At 44.6% G+C, this 16573-nt stretch overlaps 1 pseudogene; it reads right to left on the reverse strand.

Moving 5' to 3' along the window:
* Window positions 1-1074: 1074 nt before the first annotated feature.
* On the reverse strand, window positions 1075-1799 carry LOC116744188 (annotated as a pseudogene).
* Between the last annotated feature and the right edge of the window lie 14774 nt (window positions 1800-16573).

The following is a 16573-nucleotide window of genomic DNA, read 5'->3' on the forward strand; positions in this document are numbered from 1 at the left end:
GGCAGGTTTCCACTAAGATTGGTTTGTATTTCCCAAGGTCACTTATAAGCCAATTCTTGGGACTCAGATGCATTTTCAATGGAAACAGTGTGACAGACTGCAAGGGCCTCAAGTCAAGCCATAAGTGCCTAAGGTAACTGTGGTGCCAAGAGTGCTATTTCAACTCCTTCCGGTCACTATTAATTATATAACTTCTCAAAAAGTGCATGTCAAGCTCCCCAGCAGGGTTCTCAGACGTGCTTCCCAGCCCTCACACCTTGGCGGCCTAAGAGAATTACCTCCACTGACCACACATTCATTCATTCCCACAGATAGTTATCTGTTTTGCACCAGGCACAGCTCTTGGTGCTACAGATACAGCAATGAACAAAATGCACCTCCCAGGTATTCCAAAAGGGGAAAACAAGGTCACCTGCTGCTATACTGGGCAGCATCATGGAGGAAGGGCCACCTAACCGTTTCTTCAAAAATGACTAGGGTGCCCCAAAGGTAAATTTCCATTTCTACCCTTGAATGCAGACATGCAGACTCTCAAAGTACCAGTTTTCTACCTTAACAATGTTTAGATCTAGTCTTTTTTTTTTTTTTAAACAAAGTGTCCCAATAATTTAATGGCAGATCTAGAAGACAGCATTGATAGCTATTCCGGGACTCTCCAACGAAAAGCTTTTCCTGGATGCACAGACATTCATAATACTGATCACGCTCAGTCGACAGCTCTGGCCTGTACACGCGGTCACGACACCCTTCGTACAGCAGAGGAGAGCACGACAGGGTGCCCGGGAGGCATATGGACAGCACATAGCACAAGGAAAGGCTGAACTCCCGCCACAGAACCCCATTAAAAAAAAGTTTGTCTATTGCAAAGTCACGTTTTCCATTTTTTCCGCTTTATAAAGTCAGCGATGCTGTAGGGTGTCTAGCGGAATCCGTCCTCCAGGAATGAGTGCAAAAGGGGAGCACGAGGCTCAGGGACGTCCCCTCAGTGAGCAGACGGAAGGGCCAGCCGGAGACCTCCCATCCGTTCCGGACAAACACACGTACAGAAAAGGATTATTGCCAGCTTGTGTACTTTCACAATGTGATTTTTGTATTTCGAAAGCTTGAATTACCCTCGATGCTGTCGGTGTGGGTTTTATATTCCATAATGGTGTTGGGAGGTAGGTTGAGCACTCGCCGAAGTGTATCTCGGATGCGGGCTGTGGTGGCTTGGTCGCTGTCATTCTTATTCCATATTGAAATAATGTCCTGCTGAAACCGGACAGAGACCACAGCCCCACAGATCTCCTCCCCAACCATGGACTGTTCCCCCAACATGGTCAGGATGAGAGTCTCCCAGCAACGGGATGCCAAGCCCTTCCACGGCCGAATAATCCACTTGCCACTATTTTTATTTGCATCATCCTCCCACATGGGTTTAATTCTTCTTTGAAGAGATGGAAGTCACTGCGGCCTGTCAGGTCCCCGGGCCGTACCATGTGGCTGTAAAACCTCCAGAACTGCTCCACAGAGGCAAAGATGCCAATCTGTTTGATATTCTGTTCGTAGCTCTGTGAGCTGCTGGGACGGCCAGGGGTTCTCCTGGAATACCAGAGAGTGTAGTTATACTGCAGGGGGTGCTCTGCTGGCCCAGGGACAACAGCCTTCCTCTTGCTGCTGCTCTGAGCCTAGTCTCGTTCCGTTTTTTCCTTCTCACCATCTTTCTGTGTGCTGTTTTCTTCGTTCTGATCATGGTCCCCACTGTCGTCATCTTTCAATGCGTCGAACTTGTTGTTCATCCTCTCGCTGCCGCCGTCGCCACTGCCTCACCTGGATCTAGTCTTTACATCCCTTTTCCACCTTTGGCTGTTGACCCTTAAATGAACTAGAAGCAAATCATCGAACTCAGAAATATTCCTTCTTCTTCCATGTGTCAGAGAAGATCGTGGGAGATACACAGAGCCTCAGTGAGCCTGCCTGGCTTGAGGGCTTCAGGTTCCTTGGGAATTATGAAAGGGCAAGGGTGGGAAGGGGAACAGCAGGGAGGGATGGTGACACTCCTCACGCCAGAGAAGCGCCAGGCCAGGGCATTTCCAGCCAGTCCAGAGAGTAAGGCATTCTTCTTCTTCCCCACTGCTCTGGGAAAAACTTCCGGGTAGAATCACCTGGACTCTAGCTCTCTAACCTTTGCTCCCTTCCTTATATAACTGAGCATCCCTCTGGAAAACTAACTGCAGAATGGACTTTACATATTTACCTAGCTCTTTACTCCCTCTCGTTAATCCACTCAGAGCACTCAAAGTGTTCCTAAATGTAAAGGAATATTGATAATTTTCAAGTGCTCATTGCTCCTTGTAAAGTGGTCCTATGGGTACATCCTCCCACCACATTTAATGGGGTTTTTTTTGCAATTGGTTTTAAAACCAAAACCAAAAAAAAAAAAAGCAACCCATTTCCTTACAGAGAGAAAAACAAACTCCGAGAATAACAAATCTCCAGTGATACTTTGTAGCTTCTCCATTTCCTTCTTAATAGGTTTATTTGTATGAATTACGACTTGCATTGACCTTTTTTGATTTGCAAAATATACACAATAAAAACCAGTGACTTCCCAATGGCATCATTAGATCATGAGCTTCCTTAGAACAGAGAGTGTCTTTAGTTCTATTGAGGAGTGTATGATGAAGGGCAAACAAAAAGCAATAAGAGAATAAAATCTACCAGTTATACAGATACTGCTCAAAAACTGACCCAGGCTTTCACGACCAGGGTGTCACATTTTTCTGTTGACCTGACACCAGAAAAAGCAAAGCAATCTTCTGAAGACATGGACGAAATATTTCTAGAATATGTCTGTTTAAGATTATGGGAGGGGAAATTTATACTTGTTTTATTTGGCAAGAATAATTTGACCTAGACGTGTGTAGAGGATAAAAAAATTCCTTCTCCATAACTTTTATTCCCACAAAGAGTGAATTCTCAAAGGTCACTAGAATGAGTTCAGAGACTTGGTGCTGGTAAACAGCATCCCTCTTCCTCGCCAGAGCAAGTACAGCTGTGTTCCAAACCCCTGGACCAGAAACTTGAGACCATGTGCCAACCCATCACACCAGAGTCCAGTCCATCCTCATTGCTGCAGCTCATGGTGACAAACATTGAGAGGGCGAGTGGAGGTGGCTGGATCTCCTCTGCTTCTTTTTCACCCTTCCATGGGGATAGGATGTGGAGGTGAGAATGTGAACAAGTGTTCTGCTGTCCCCGTTAGGAGTCTGAGCGTGGAGAACAGAAGCCCAGTATCTGGCAGGAGATGGCAGCTCAATGGCCTTTATCCATGGGAGCCCTCCTGCCATGTCTTCAGACATTTCTGGATTGGAGGGCTTACAGTCAGCCAATTTGACTCCACGTTCTGTAACATTCTACCTTATGACTTTGGACAAGCAACTGAGTCTCACTCTTCTCATTCATAAAATTGGGAATAATATAATGGCACCACTTAGGGCTGAGCACTGAATGAGTTACTAGGAGCACCATAACTGACACATAGAAAACAGGCCACAGTGGTAGCTAATATTCCAAGGGATATTACTTGGATTTTACTTATGTGAAACTACAAAGCCTGTACTTTCTTCCCCACCTCAGAGATGATGCTTTTCCATTTAAGCCCAAAAGATCCAGAGACTTTACAGGACTGGTGATGCCCTGTACTCAGCATTGATGGCCAGTAGGGGAATTCCAGCCTCTGTGTGAAGTGCTGTGCTAGACCCTGAAAACAAGCTGGGTTTGTTTTTTCTGTTCAAGAATGAATGATATCGTTGCCCCATTCCTTGAAAACCGAACGTGGAAGTCACGGAGGATGCCTTGCAGTGTTTCCCCACACACTTCTAGTGCATCTCCTGCAAGCTGACATGACAACCCCCAGCAAACCAAAAGTTAGGCTACACTTTTCCTAAGTATCATCTACATAAAGACCACTGTGCTCTGGTTACAAAGCCACAAAGGGTTGGGGGAAAGAAGGTAATAAAATACCCAGGGCTGAACATGAGCATGGAGGCAGCGTGGGCTGGTGGACTGAGCACTGAGCTGGATGTCAAAAAGCCTGGGTTCTGGGTCCATCCCTTCACTGATAACTGTGTGCTCTCAGGCATAATGTCTCTGGGCCTTTGAGAGCAATGCGCGATGCAGGGTGGGCTAAATCATCCCGAAGGTCCCTTCCGGTCTGTGGTTCCAGTGAAGGAGGAGCCCGGAGACATGAAAATATGTGAGATAAATAGTAGATCCGCTTCTCCCTGCACCCCAAATCCTCAGAAGGCTAGACTAGAGCAAAGGGATCTTTGATCGGATAGGAAGTTTAAGTGCCCACTTTCCCCAATTAGTTTTCAGTCCTTGGACTCTCCACTTTCCTCAGCTTATCGGAGGGAACTACTGATGAGAACATTAGTTCACTGGGACAGAAACCTGAGCTGCTGGTGAGAGTTGGACACCCCAGAAATGTGGTAACTTGTAGGAGCCTCAATAAGAAAATGGGCAAGTCAGTAGTTTATGGTGACGATGGTGGTACAAAACCCTGTATCAGCCTGAGTTAGAAAGAAGGCTTTACCTCCCAGGTAGGAGCAAAATGACCTCATGGAGATCTTTTCACCCGTGAGTAAAACCCTGCCCATGCATCACTTTACAAGAATCAGTGTCAACATAAGCAGACCAGCCTTGAGGGAAACAAAGCAACCTCCTGTGCTGAGGAACAGGCTGATCTGAAGGGGTGCCTCTCCCAGGCCTACTGCCCCGTGGTCCACCCTAAAGGTAAACTGGCCCAAACTGGCTCAGGCCGTGTTCCTTCACAAGCCAACCAGAGGGCAAGCGTGCAACCCACTGGGCTTTTCCACAGAGGTCTCAGACATCAGCGTCCAGGGGAGGCCAGCCAACCTACCCACTTCCGCCCCTTCTAATTCTGAAATTCTGGGAAACCCCAAGGTTTAGCCCATCCACCTCTCCCAGGCCCTGGGCGCCCCATCCTCATTCCCACCTCTGTTGGCAGGGATTTGGCAAGAGGTCTTTCCATTTCCAAAAATTGAATCATAAATATAGCAATACAGTGCTCTGTTGGGATCCCTGTTAAGGAAGTAGCTGGAAATGGGGTGCCTTCTCATCCCCCCACTGGCATCAGCTGGCCAGGAGTGGGGTTTCTCAGAATCACACTGGGTAACCACTCTTGCAGACACTCCAAGGTGAGAAAGCATTGTCACCTGGAACAAACAGTAACCACTAAGCCATATACACACCCTAAGAAAACATGCAGAGATGGATTCCAGACTTGCTGGGAGTTCTCACACCTTTGTGGCTTTCATCATCCTGTCCTCTTCACCTAGAACAGTGGTTCCCAACCTTTTTGGCACCAGGGACCAGTTTCGTGGAAGACAATTTTTCCACCGATGGGGTAGGGGGGGATGGTGTCGGGATGATTCGAGCGCATTGATTTATTATGGTCTCTGTGCAGTCAAACCTCTCTGCTAATGCTAATCGGTATTTGCAGCCGCTCCCCAGCACTAGCATCACCGCCTCAGCTCCCCCTCAGATCCTCAGGCGTTAGATTCTTATAGGGAGCGCGCAACCTAGATCCCTCGCATGCGCAGTTCACAGTAGGGTTTGCGCTCCTATGAGAATCTAATGACGCTGCTGATCTGACAGGAGAGGGAGCTCAGGTGGTAATGCGAGCGATGGGGAGTGGCTTTAAATACAGATGAAGCTTCACTCGCTTACCCGCAGGTCACCTCCTGCTGTGCGGCCCGGTTCCTAACAGGCCACCGACTGGTACTGGTCCGTGGCCCAGGAGTTGGGGACCCATGACCTTGAACATCTTCTTTTGCTTCCTAATTTGCATGTGTCCTTCAAGACTTACTAGAGATCCTTAGGCCTCTCCCTGAGCACCTGGCCTGCTTCCGGGACACACACACACACACACACACACACACACACACACACACGGTGTCATTAACACATGCCTCAGTGTCTGCACACTGGGTAGCTTCTGAATGGACTCCCAGTGCCTGGTCTGGGGCATGGAAAGGAGAGCACAACAGAAGATTTTAGACAAATGATCCATGACCAATGGCGGCCTTCAAAGGGCCTCTACTTCAGGAGTTCCTTGAGATAGTTTCTGATCTGATTTTCCTTCATAATATGGCAATGTCCAAACTTCTGTTTGGGGTATAAATTAAGAATATTATTGGGTCTTGTGAAAGGTAACATCTCCTTCCAATTAATACATGGGTGGGGAAAGAGAAGAAATAGGCCGTGGCATTGTGGAGCCTCTGGGAGAGTGCTCTCCAGCACACCAGCCTGGAACCTCCACGGGGACAGCAGCATTTCCCAAGCATCAGCATTTCCCAGCTTTTAGAAGGGCAACTGATCCTTGAGAAAGGATATATTACTCCCATTTAATTAATTAGCAATTGAGGCAAAAGGTGGCCAAGTGTCACAACTGTGCAGAATTGCTATGAGAAAGACTGTTTTTCATTCATTACTTTAGAACCTATTTGGCGAGGGCCTCCACTGTGCCAGGCAATTCACTAGCACACAGGTGTTGAACAAAACACATTTGGTATCTGTCGTCAAGAAATGGAGGGTGGGATGGGACTCCCCTGGTGGTCCAGTGGTTAAGACTTCACCTTCCAATGCAGGGAGCGTGGGTTCAATCCCTGGTCGGGGAGCTAAGATGCCACATGCTTCTGGGCCAAAACACCAAAACATAAAACAGAAGCAATATTGTCACAAATTCAATATAGACTTTAAAAATGGTCCACATCAAAAAAGAAAATCTAAAAAAGAAAAAATAGAAATGGAGGGTGGAAGAGGGATAAATTGGGAGATTGGGACTGACATATACACACTACTATACATATAATAGATAACTAATAAGGACTACTGCATAGCACAGGGAACCCTACTCAACACTCTGTAGTGGCCTACGTGAGAAAAGAATCTAAAAAAGAGTGGATATATGTGTATGTATAACTGATTCACTTTGCTATACACCAGAAACTGAAAAAACTATACTCCAAAAAAAAAAAAACAAGAAAAGAAATGGGTGTGGAAGGATGGACATTGAACAAATAAGTATATACATTGAACCCATGAACAACACAGGGGTTAGGGATGCTGACCCACCCGAAGTCAAAACTCTGTGTATAACTTATAGTCGGCCCTCCATATACATAATTCCTACTTATCCACCGTTCCACATCCTCGGATTCAACCAACCGCAGATCGTATGGTGCTATAGTATTTACTATTGAAAAAGATCCGTGTATAAGTGGACCTGCGCAGTTCAAACCATGTAGTTCAAAGGTCAACTGCCTGGTGCATGGCATGCTAAGAGGAAAAGCATAGGACACCAGAGAAGTTACGTAAAGGGCGGGGGGCTCTGATTGGCTGGCATTTATCAAGAACTCACTGTGTGTCAGGATTCTGCAATGTTCAGACTTGGCTCGTGTGACCATAGTCCTCAAGAACCAGCTCAGGGCACAGACTCAAGATTCTCCCACAGGGAAGGTGCTATGGCTCCTCTGCAGCCCCAGTTTCCCCACCTGTCAGAAATAGAAATAATAACACTTTTACTAACTGCTTCACATCTGAATGTGAAAAATCAATGCTCAAGCACTTGTCTTTTTATTTTTATTTATTTTATTTATTTATTTATTTTTTGCAGTACGCGGGCCTCTCACTCCCGTTGCGGAGCACAGACTCCAGACGCGCAGGCTCAGTGGCCACGGCACACGAGCCCAGCCGCACCGCGGCATGTGGGATCTCCCCGGACAGGGGCACGAAACCGTGTCCCCTGCATCGGCAGGCAGACTCTCAAGCACTGCGCCACCAGAGAAGCCCACACTTGTCTTTTTAAAATACAGGGTGAAATTAATACTTGAAGAAATGAGCAGTTATTTCCTTGCATTCATATTTATACTCAACAAACAGACCTCATTTCCTCAACCATCCCAACTCTAATTTTTATATTGTAACTTTTTAAAACTATGGCACTGCTAACAGGTAAAACCACGTGGACACGATGCATGCTTCCCTCAGGAATGCAGCGTAGGAAGGCCACCTTTCCTCCCTTCCCCAAGCCTTCTCTGAGGTCTAAGAGACAGAGCTTCCTGTCTGAGACCAGCTGAGGGAGCCATTGGCCTTGTGTTTATTTGAGCGTCTCTCCTCCTCTCGGGTCCACCTCACGGGGAGAGGAGACAGTGTGAGAACTACACAGAGAATGAGCTAGAAACTGGGAATCCTCCGGAGCTGAGGGAGAGGCAAAGTGAGGCCTCCACTCCAGCCCCTCCCCACCTCCACCCTGACTGCAGCCCTGCACAATCACCACCTCCACCCTGACTGCAGCCCTGCACAATCACCTCCATGTGAGTCAGGGAAGGAAGGGGGAGTTGCCTTGTCCTCATGCTCCTGTGACTGAAATGAGGTCCTGCTGGACAGGATAGAGCATGGCAGGCCTCTGCGGGCCGCCTCTCAGGAGGCTCAGTGCCCCAGGGCCAGGAGCTGCAGGGGGCCAGGAGGGCTGCCCTGGTGGCTGGGACTGTGTGGAAATAAAGTAGAGTTTGGTTCAAGCTCTGCCTCTCCCCCCAGGTCTGACTTTTCTCCAGCACAGCCTCCTTCCTACTTGGGGCAGCTGGGAGCTCAGCTCCAGCCTCTGCCCACAAGACAGAAGGAAAAGGAGACCCAGCTAGTGTTCTTGTGGCAGGAGACCAAAAGGGCTCCCTCTAGAGAAGAAGCTGCACAGGAGAGGCATCTGTAGAGCAGCAGGTCTGGGAGGCTGGCCTCCTCCCTGATGGGGGGGAGAGCGTGGCCGGTGTGACTCCCAGGGCCCCAACATACCTGCAGCCCCATTTGATCTGCATCGTCTTTAGGCAGGTAGGGCACCTGAGCTGCCTGTCACCTCACAGGTGGTGATGGACTCAGCCAATTGAGCATGTTTGCTGTTACACTGCTGCCTCCCCACGGCCTGGGGCCTCCTGCTACAGAAAAGGGAGAAAATGATTCCCTGAATGCTCCTTCCATGGCTGTATGACCTGCCTTCTCCCTTTCCCCTCCAAAATTTGAGAAACTAGTTCTCAAAAACCCTGAATTGTGAATGACTGACAAGCCCATCTCCCAGCATATTTGTGATTTAAAGGAACAGCGCCTAGATACAAAGGAATAGCTTCCATAGTAGACCATCAGGCAAGAGATCCATGGAAGAGGTGTTTGAGGGCCCATGGTGAAGGACTTTACTCCTTTTCCACCAGGTGGCAAGCTCCTCCTCCCAGGGTGGGTGGGCTACATCTGCTCAACCCTGTGTCTGTGGTGCCCAGCAAAGTGCCTGGTGCATGGCAGGTTCTCCATAAGGTATCTGATGATGGATGAATGAATGAACGGATGGATGCATGGCCACCCCCAAACCTCCCAGTAAATGAATCACTCACTGACTTATTCAAATTTTACTAAGAACCAAGCCTACACCAGGCAATAAGCAAGAACTAGGGATACTGCTGTGGACTAGACAGACATAGCCCTGGCCTCACAGAGCCTAGAGTCTAACAAAGGAGATTGCCATTAAACAAACAGTGGTCAAATAATCTATGGTTGACACTATGTGCTATTAAGGCTGATGGCAACAACTGTCAGTTCTGGCCATTTAGGTATCCAGATACTAATCTGTAATCTAATTTCACAATCTGGCCATTAAATTTATAAAATTCTAGTTTCGCTTTTGTTTTTTATTAATTCTAGTTTTTTTTTAAGCCACTTTAATGTTGTTTAAACACAAACCTATGTTTTAATTTCTTTTTAATTCAAAAGATTTAGGGCTTCCCTGGTGGCGTGGTGGTTGAGAGTCTGCCTGCTGATGCAGGGGACGCAGGTTCGTGCCCCGGTCCGGGAGGATCCCACGTGCCGTGGAGCGGCTAGGCCCGTGAGCCATGGCCACTGAGCCTGCACGTCCGGAGCCTGTGCTCCGCAACGGGAGAGGCCACGGCAGTGAGAGGCCCGCATACCGCAAAAAAAAAAAAAAAAAAAAAAAAGATTTATATTTAAGGTCCACAAAGGAAAGCCAAGGCACATAAACTAAAGCTCTAGGGAGTTAGGTTGAAGTTCCAACAAACTAAGAAATTTCCACCAACCTATCCAAAGATTAGTATTTTAAAGTTCAAAATAACTTCTACAGTGATATTATAATTATATAAAAATTACATGTGTAAAAACACTCAAAAGAAATAAAAAATAATAATAGTAGTCATTTATTAAATAATATGATTATGGGTGATCTTTTTACTGTTCCCATTTTTTTAAAAAAATTTTATTTAATGGATGATTATGACTTTGTAATAGAATAAATGTTTTAAAAACCTGTTAGAATATATCATAGATTATCTCATTTTCCTTTTGGAATTATTCATATTGCTCAGTCTGTAGTGTTTTAGTGGATGTTAACTATGTCTTTTTTTTTCCCAGCTATATATATATTTTTCCAGCTATGTACTTCTTGAATGAAGGAATAAATGAATGAATTTTGAATCCCACGTCTTTAAGACCAACATATTGAAATTTTTGTCTTAAAGTGTTGAAGTCAGATTTCCCAAACAATGAACAAAGTCCAGACCTTTAGGCTTTCTCAAAAAGATTCATCCAAAGCTTGTTTTAGTTGTCTTATTCAGGTCTTGGCTATTTTGTTTGTAAATATGGGTTTTGAATATGGTAAATGGATTAAAGAACAAATGTTTAAACACATTCTGAAATACAATACTTCTCTAATTCCATTATTTTAAAATGATCTATCTCTAGTCAAGAGCAACAACCTGTTGTCTTCTCAAGAAATCTCATTTATTATCAACAAATATTTAGATCCCATCAGAACATTTGCTTTTCATTTGCAAATATATCTCCTTTGGAGACCTTCTGTCACCTATTTGGTTGTTATGACTCATAAGTTAGAAATTATTATCTAAAATTTATTCAATCATAGAATTTTACATTTGAAAGGGTCATTAGTAGTCATTTAGTCCAACATTCCTCCCAAAGCAGGAATTCCTTCTACAATCTTGGTCAGTAGTCTGCTTGAATATCTCCTATGCTAGGAAGCTCACTGCCTTCCATGGAAGCCTAGTTTGTTTTTAAAAGCTGCTTATCTTTAAGTTATATCCATCATAGATGAAAGTTTTATTCCCCAGCACAGAACTCGTCACATCAAAAATGTTCAATAAATGTTCATTGTATGAACAAGTAGACGTTTGAATTCATTTATTTATTCAGTATATTTACTGAACATCTATCATGTGGTGGGTGTTATTTAAGCACTGGGGGTATAGCAATTGACAAGAAAGACATGGTTCCTGGCCCAGGAAGTGTTTTCATTCTAGGGTTAGTTGGAATGAATAGCCTACCCATACAGCTTTTTCCTATTTAAATCTTAGACATACGTCCGGGGGAAGATGGAGAGCAGTACTATTAAGACAGGTTGAGGAATCAGTAAGGGTTTTTTGAATATTCCTAGAAACTACTTGAGAATCCCAGAGGAAAACTAGCCTGCCTGTCAAGTTTGTACATTAAAGAAATGTAATCTTATTTTATACCTAAGGCTGGTGAAGCAGGATATTTGATATATACAGTATAGACATAAGATGGAGAGGTATAAGCATGTACACTTACATTTTGTTACTTATTGATACATTAATATATGTATGTGTATATATATACACACACATAAATGCACATTTATTTTTATTCAAACACACACACTCACATAAAAATGGCAGAATATATACCTGATTTTTAAATATTTATCTCGAGGTAGTGAGATTATAGCTTTATTCTTTTTGTTGTTCTATATTTGACACATTTTCTACAATAAACAAGCATTACTTAAGTAAGCAAAGAAGTTTTATAAAACAAAATAATGAATGAACAAAACCCAGAAATTCCCACTAACTGGTTTGTATTGTTGATTCCTCAGTGCTTTCTTCTTGCTGGTGCCTCCCTTCCCCTCTCCTCTCCTCCTCCCCACCTTATTGACCAGGTAAATAGAGTCTCAGGTCAAGCATCATCTCCACTGAAATCTTTCCTGATGCCTACCTTCCCCAGCTGCAGGCCCCCCACACCACGCTCCTTCCCTGTATGCCCGCCAAATTTGGTGCCTACAACTCTGCAGTTGCCTTATCGCCTGATTGTAAGCACCCGTCAGGCCTGGGCTCTGAAATCCAGCCCCAAGCATGGCCCCCAGGAGATGTGTGATAAACACTTGGGACTCACCTAGGTCATTGCCACAGCTTGCCACCAGTTTCTAGCCTCTGGCTCAGATCACATTGGCCCCTCCTTGACGGCTCCCTATTGCCTATCAAGAAACTACAATGCCTTGGGGGCATCCAAAAGCGTTTATAATATGGTACCAGCTCACCTTTCAAGCCTCATTTTTCTCTTTTGTATCCCCTTCCAGGACCATTTTCCTGCCCTCAACAGGCCATGCTTCCACACCCTTGCTCCTTCTTTTAAACTGAAATTTTCTTCTCCCTCTCCATCTAAGGAATTTCAAAAAATTCACCCAAAACTAGGTTAACATCAATAGCTACCCTTAGAAGTGTGATGGGCATAAATGATATAATGTGTGTGGAGCTCTTAGCACTGTGCCTTGCACCTGCTAAGCATGTAATGAATAATAGCTGTTATTATTATCCTAATCATCATCATCGTCGATGTGCATCAGGCATCAACCCAGACCCTAAGAATAAAGAATTTTTTTAAAAAAAAGTTCTTGCACCTGGGCAGGTAAATAACTCACCATAATCCAATATGGTAAGTGTTATGACAGAGCTAGGAACAAAAAGCTCTGGGGACCAAGTGTTAGGGGAGAGAAGTGGTGGCTTCTCAGAAGAGATGGTGTTTTCACTGAGCCTTAAAGAATAAGTAGGAATTTCACCAGGAGAAAAGGAGAGAGTAAGGTAAGACACTCCAGGCAGAGGACATATCAAAAGCAAAGGTATGGAGGAATGAATGAGCAAGGTGAGTTTGGGCAGCTGCGTGCACGACAGCCGAGGCCTTCCTCTTGTCTAGTGCACTGCAGAGAACCATCTTCTTCTGCCCAGGAAACACAGCCTGTGGTGCTGGGCTGAGAGGGCGATTCCAAAGGAAGGGATGTACAGAACCCTGGCACTCTTTTTGCCGTCACCCTGATGTGGGGAGAGGAGGGCTGATCCCCCGTGGGAAGGGCAGAGTTGCTCAGGTCCTAGCTGAGGGAGATGAGGAGCCAGAGGGCTCCGCAGAGACCTGAACCACCCTTGCAGCAGAGCCCTGGGGAATCCACAATCAGCAGTGACTTCGAGGGGCCAGTCAGGCAGCCGAAGTGCAGCCCGCAGGCCACCCAAGCAGCCCTCTCACAACAAGCACTATTTACTTTGGTTGCTGGCCGTCCCCACAATTCACACATAAGATTTATCACCAGAAGCTAGTCACACAGACTGAACACTAACAAACTCTCAAACATAACCCTCCAAGGCTAGGGGTGGAGGATGTAAAGGGCGGAACAGCGTCTGGTTCTTGGGAAAGTCTATCATGCCTTATGCAGATAGAGAAATTAAGTTCTCTAGAAAGAGAGAAGTCAGGAAGTCTTTCCCTCCATCTTCATCAACTTTGGTATCTCACCCCAACCACGGGGTAATATAATAAAGTGTAAACTGCGTTCCTGATCCCTGTATTTTCCCCTACCCTCATTTCAGGCAGGAAGCCAAGCTTTGTAATTTCTTGAAAGGGGATCTCGGCAGAGCAGAAGGCAGACATCAATTCTAGAGCAATTGAAGTCTCTATTCTTCTAGAGCTCGGGGCAGGAAGAGTGTCTCTGAGGAGCAGTAAGGTAGGAAGTAGAGATTCCTGGAACTGGAAAGGAGATGACGAGACTTCAGAGAGGAATTGCTAACTGGTTACAGACTCACCAAAGATTCCTGGAGCCCAGGCTTGGCCCTGAGGGGAAAACAGAGAACGGACAAACAGGTGGTAACTAGAGAGGACCTAGAACTGGAGGGGCCTCCGTAATGCCTTAATGCACCAAACCCTGGGACAAAGCTGATTCCTCAAAATAACAGGGTTGTAATTTCCTCCTAGTCAAGTGAAACGGGGACTCACATGAGTCTTCTTTGCCAGTAGAAGCATCCCTTCCACCCCCATCTGAGCTATTAGTCCTGCTTTGCCCAAGGAAATTATAATGACCTCTCCTGAAGTAGTTGCCTTGCAAGACACTGTGAAAAAGAAGATATTTATGTTCCATGTTAATGCTTACCAAGGGTAACCTCAGTGGAAGAAGCTTTTAATAATCAAATGGATAGGATGACCTATTTTGTGGATACCAGTCAGACTCCTTCCCCAGCCAATAGGCTCATGAACAAAGTGGCCATGGTGGCAGGGATGGAGGTAATACGTGGGCTGAGGAGCAAGGACTTCTATTCACCAAGGGCAACAATCTGGCTACAGCCACTGCTGAGTGCCCAATCTGCCAGCAGCAGAGACCACCAATAGTGGCAGATTGGGCACTATTCCCCAGGTGATCAGCCAGCTACCTGATGGCAGGTTGGTTACACTGGACCCACTCCATTATGGAAGGGATAGCACTTTGTTCTTACTGAAATAGACACTCTAGAGTGAGTCCCTGCCCACAGTGCTTCAGCCCAAACTACCATCTGCAGGCTTACAGAATACCTTATCCACCACCATGGTATTCCACACAGCACTGTTTCTAACAAGCAAATGAAATGCAGAAATGGGCCCATGCTCATGGAATTAACCGATCTTACAATGTTCCGCACCGTCTTGAAGCTGTTGGCTCAGCCTTTTAAAGACTCAGTTACAGCACCAGCTAGGTGGCTGGGGCAAGGTTTTCCAGAAGGCTGTGTATGCTCTGAATCAGCATCTGATACAAGGTGCTCTTTCTCCCATATCCAGGACTCAAGGTCCAGCACTGAAAAAGTGGAGATAAGAGTGGCACCATTTACTATTACTCCTAGTGATCCACCAGCAAAATTGTTGCTTCCTGACCCCACAACTAATTCTCTCCTGGTCTAGAGGTCTTGGTTCCAAGGTAGAAAATGCATTTACCAGGAGACACAGCAAGGATTCCACTGAACTGGAAGTTAAGACTGTGACCCAGCCACTTTGGTCTCCTCATAACTCTGAATCAACAGACAAAGAAAGGTAGATAAGGTATTCTATATGTTCACAGATGGTGAGGGTGATTAATCCTGATTACCAATGGGAATTTGGACTGCTACTACACAATGGAAGTGAGGAAGAATATTTCTGGAATACAGGAGATTCCTTATGGCATCTCTTAGCAGTACCATGCCCTTGTGATTAAAGTCAATGGAAAACTCTAACAACCCAATTCAAGCAGGACTACCCGATAGAAGTTTAAAGGATTATTATGAACAACTTATTCCAACAAAATATACAATCTAGATGAAATGGACAAACTCCTAAAACACACACACACACACACACATTATCAAAATTGACTTGTGAAAAAAATACGGAAAATCTGAGTAGACCTACATCGACAAAGAACATTGAATTAATAATTTAAAATTTTCCCACAAAGAAGAGCCTAGGTCCTGATGTTGACTTCTATGAAACATTTAATGAAAAAACAATACCAATCCTACACAATTCTTTCAGAAAACAGAAGATGAGGGAACACTCTCAAACTCATTTTAGTAGCTCAGTATTAGCCTGATAGTAAAGCCAGACAAAGAAGTCACATGAAAAGGAAACTATAAATCAATATCTCTCAGAATATAGATGCAAAATCCTTCACAAAAAATAGCAAACCAAATCTAGCAACATTAAAAATAATCACCATGACCAAATGGGATTTACCTCAGGAGTATAACGTTGGCCTAATATCCAAAAATCAATAAATGTAACACACCATATCAAAAGAATAAAAGACAAACCCACATGATCATCTTAACAGATGCAAAAAATATTTGGCAAATTTTAATATGCATTCATGATATCTGAAAAACTCAACAAACCAGAAATAAAAGTGAACTTTCTCTACCTGATAAAGCGCATCTATGAAAAACCTTTGTTAACATCATATTTAATGGTGAAAGACTGAATGCTTTCCCCTTAAGACTGGGAATAAGGCAAGGATGTTTGTTCTGACCATTTCTATTCAACATTGTACTGGACGTTCTAGCCAACACAATAGGCAGCTGAAAAAAATTAAGGGCATACAGATTAAAAGGAAGAAGCAAAATTGTCTTTATGTGCAGATGATATAATCTCGTAGACAAGAAAATTTTATAAAATCTACAAACAATGTACTAGACCTAATAAGCAAATTTGATAAAGTCACAGGATAAAAGATCTTGTTCTGCAGTAATTGACAAGCTGATTCTAAATTTTATAAAATTTATATGAAAATTCAAAGGACTTAAGACAACAACAAAAAACTGCATAAGAATTACTAGAGAAATGCAAATCAAAACTCCAATGAGGTACCACCTTACATCAGTCAGAATGGCCATCATCAAAACGTTTAATAATAAATGCTGGAGACGGTGTGGAGAAAAGGGAA

Source organism: Phocoena sinus, chromosome 1 (assembly GCF_008692025.1).
Source record: "Phocoena sinus isolate mPhoSin1 chromosome 1, mPhoSin1.pri, whole genome shotgun sequence".
Taxonomy (NCBI): Eukaryota; Metazoa; Chordata; class Mammalia; order Artiodactyla; family Phocoenidae; genus Phocoena; species Phocoena sinus.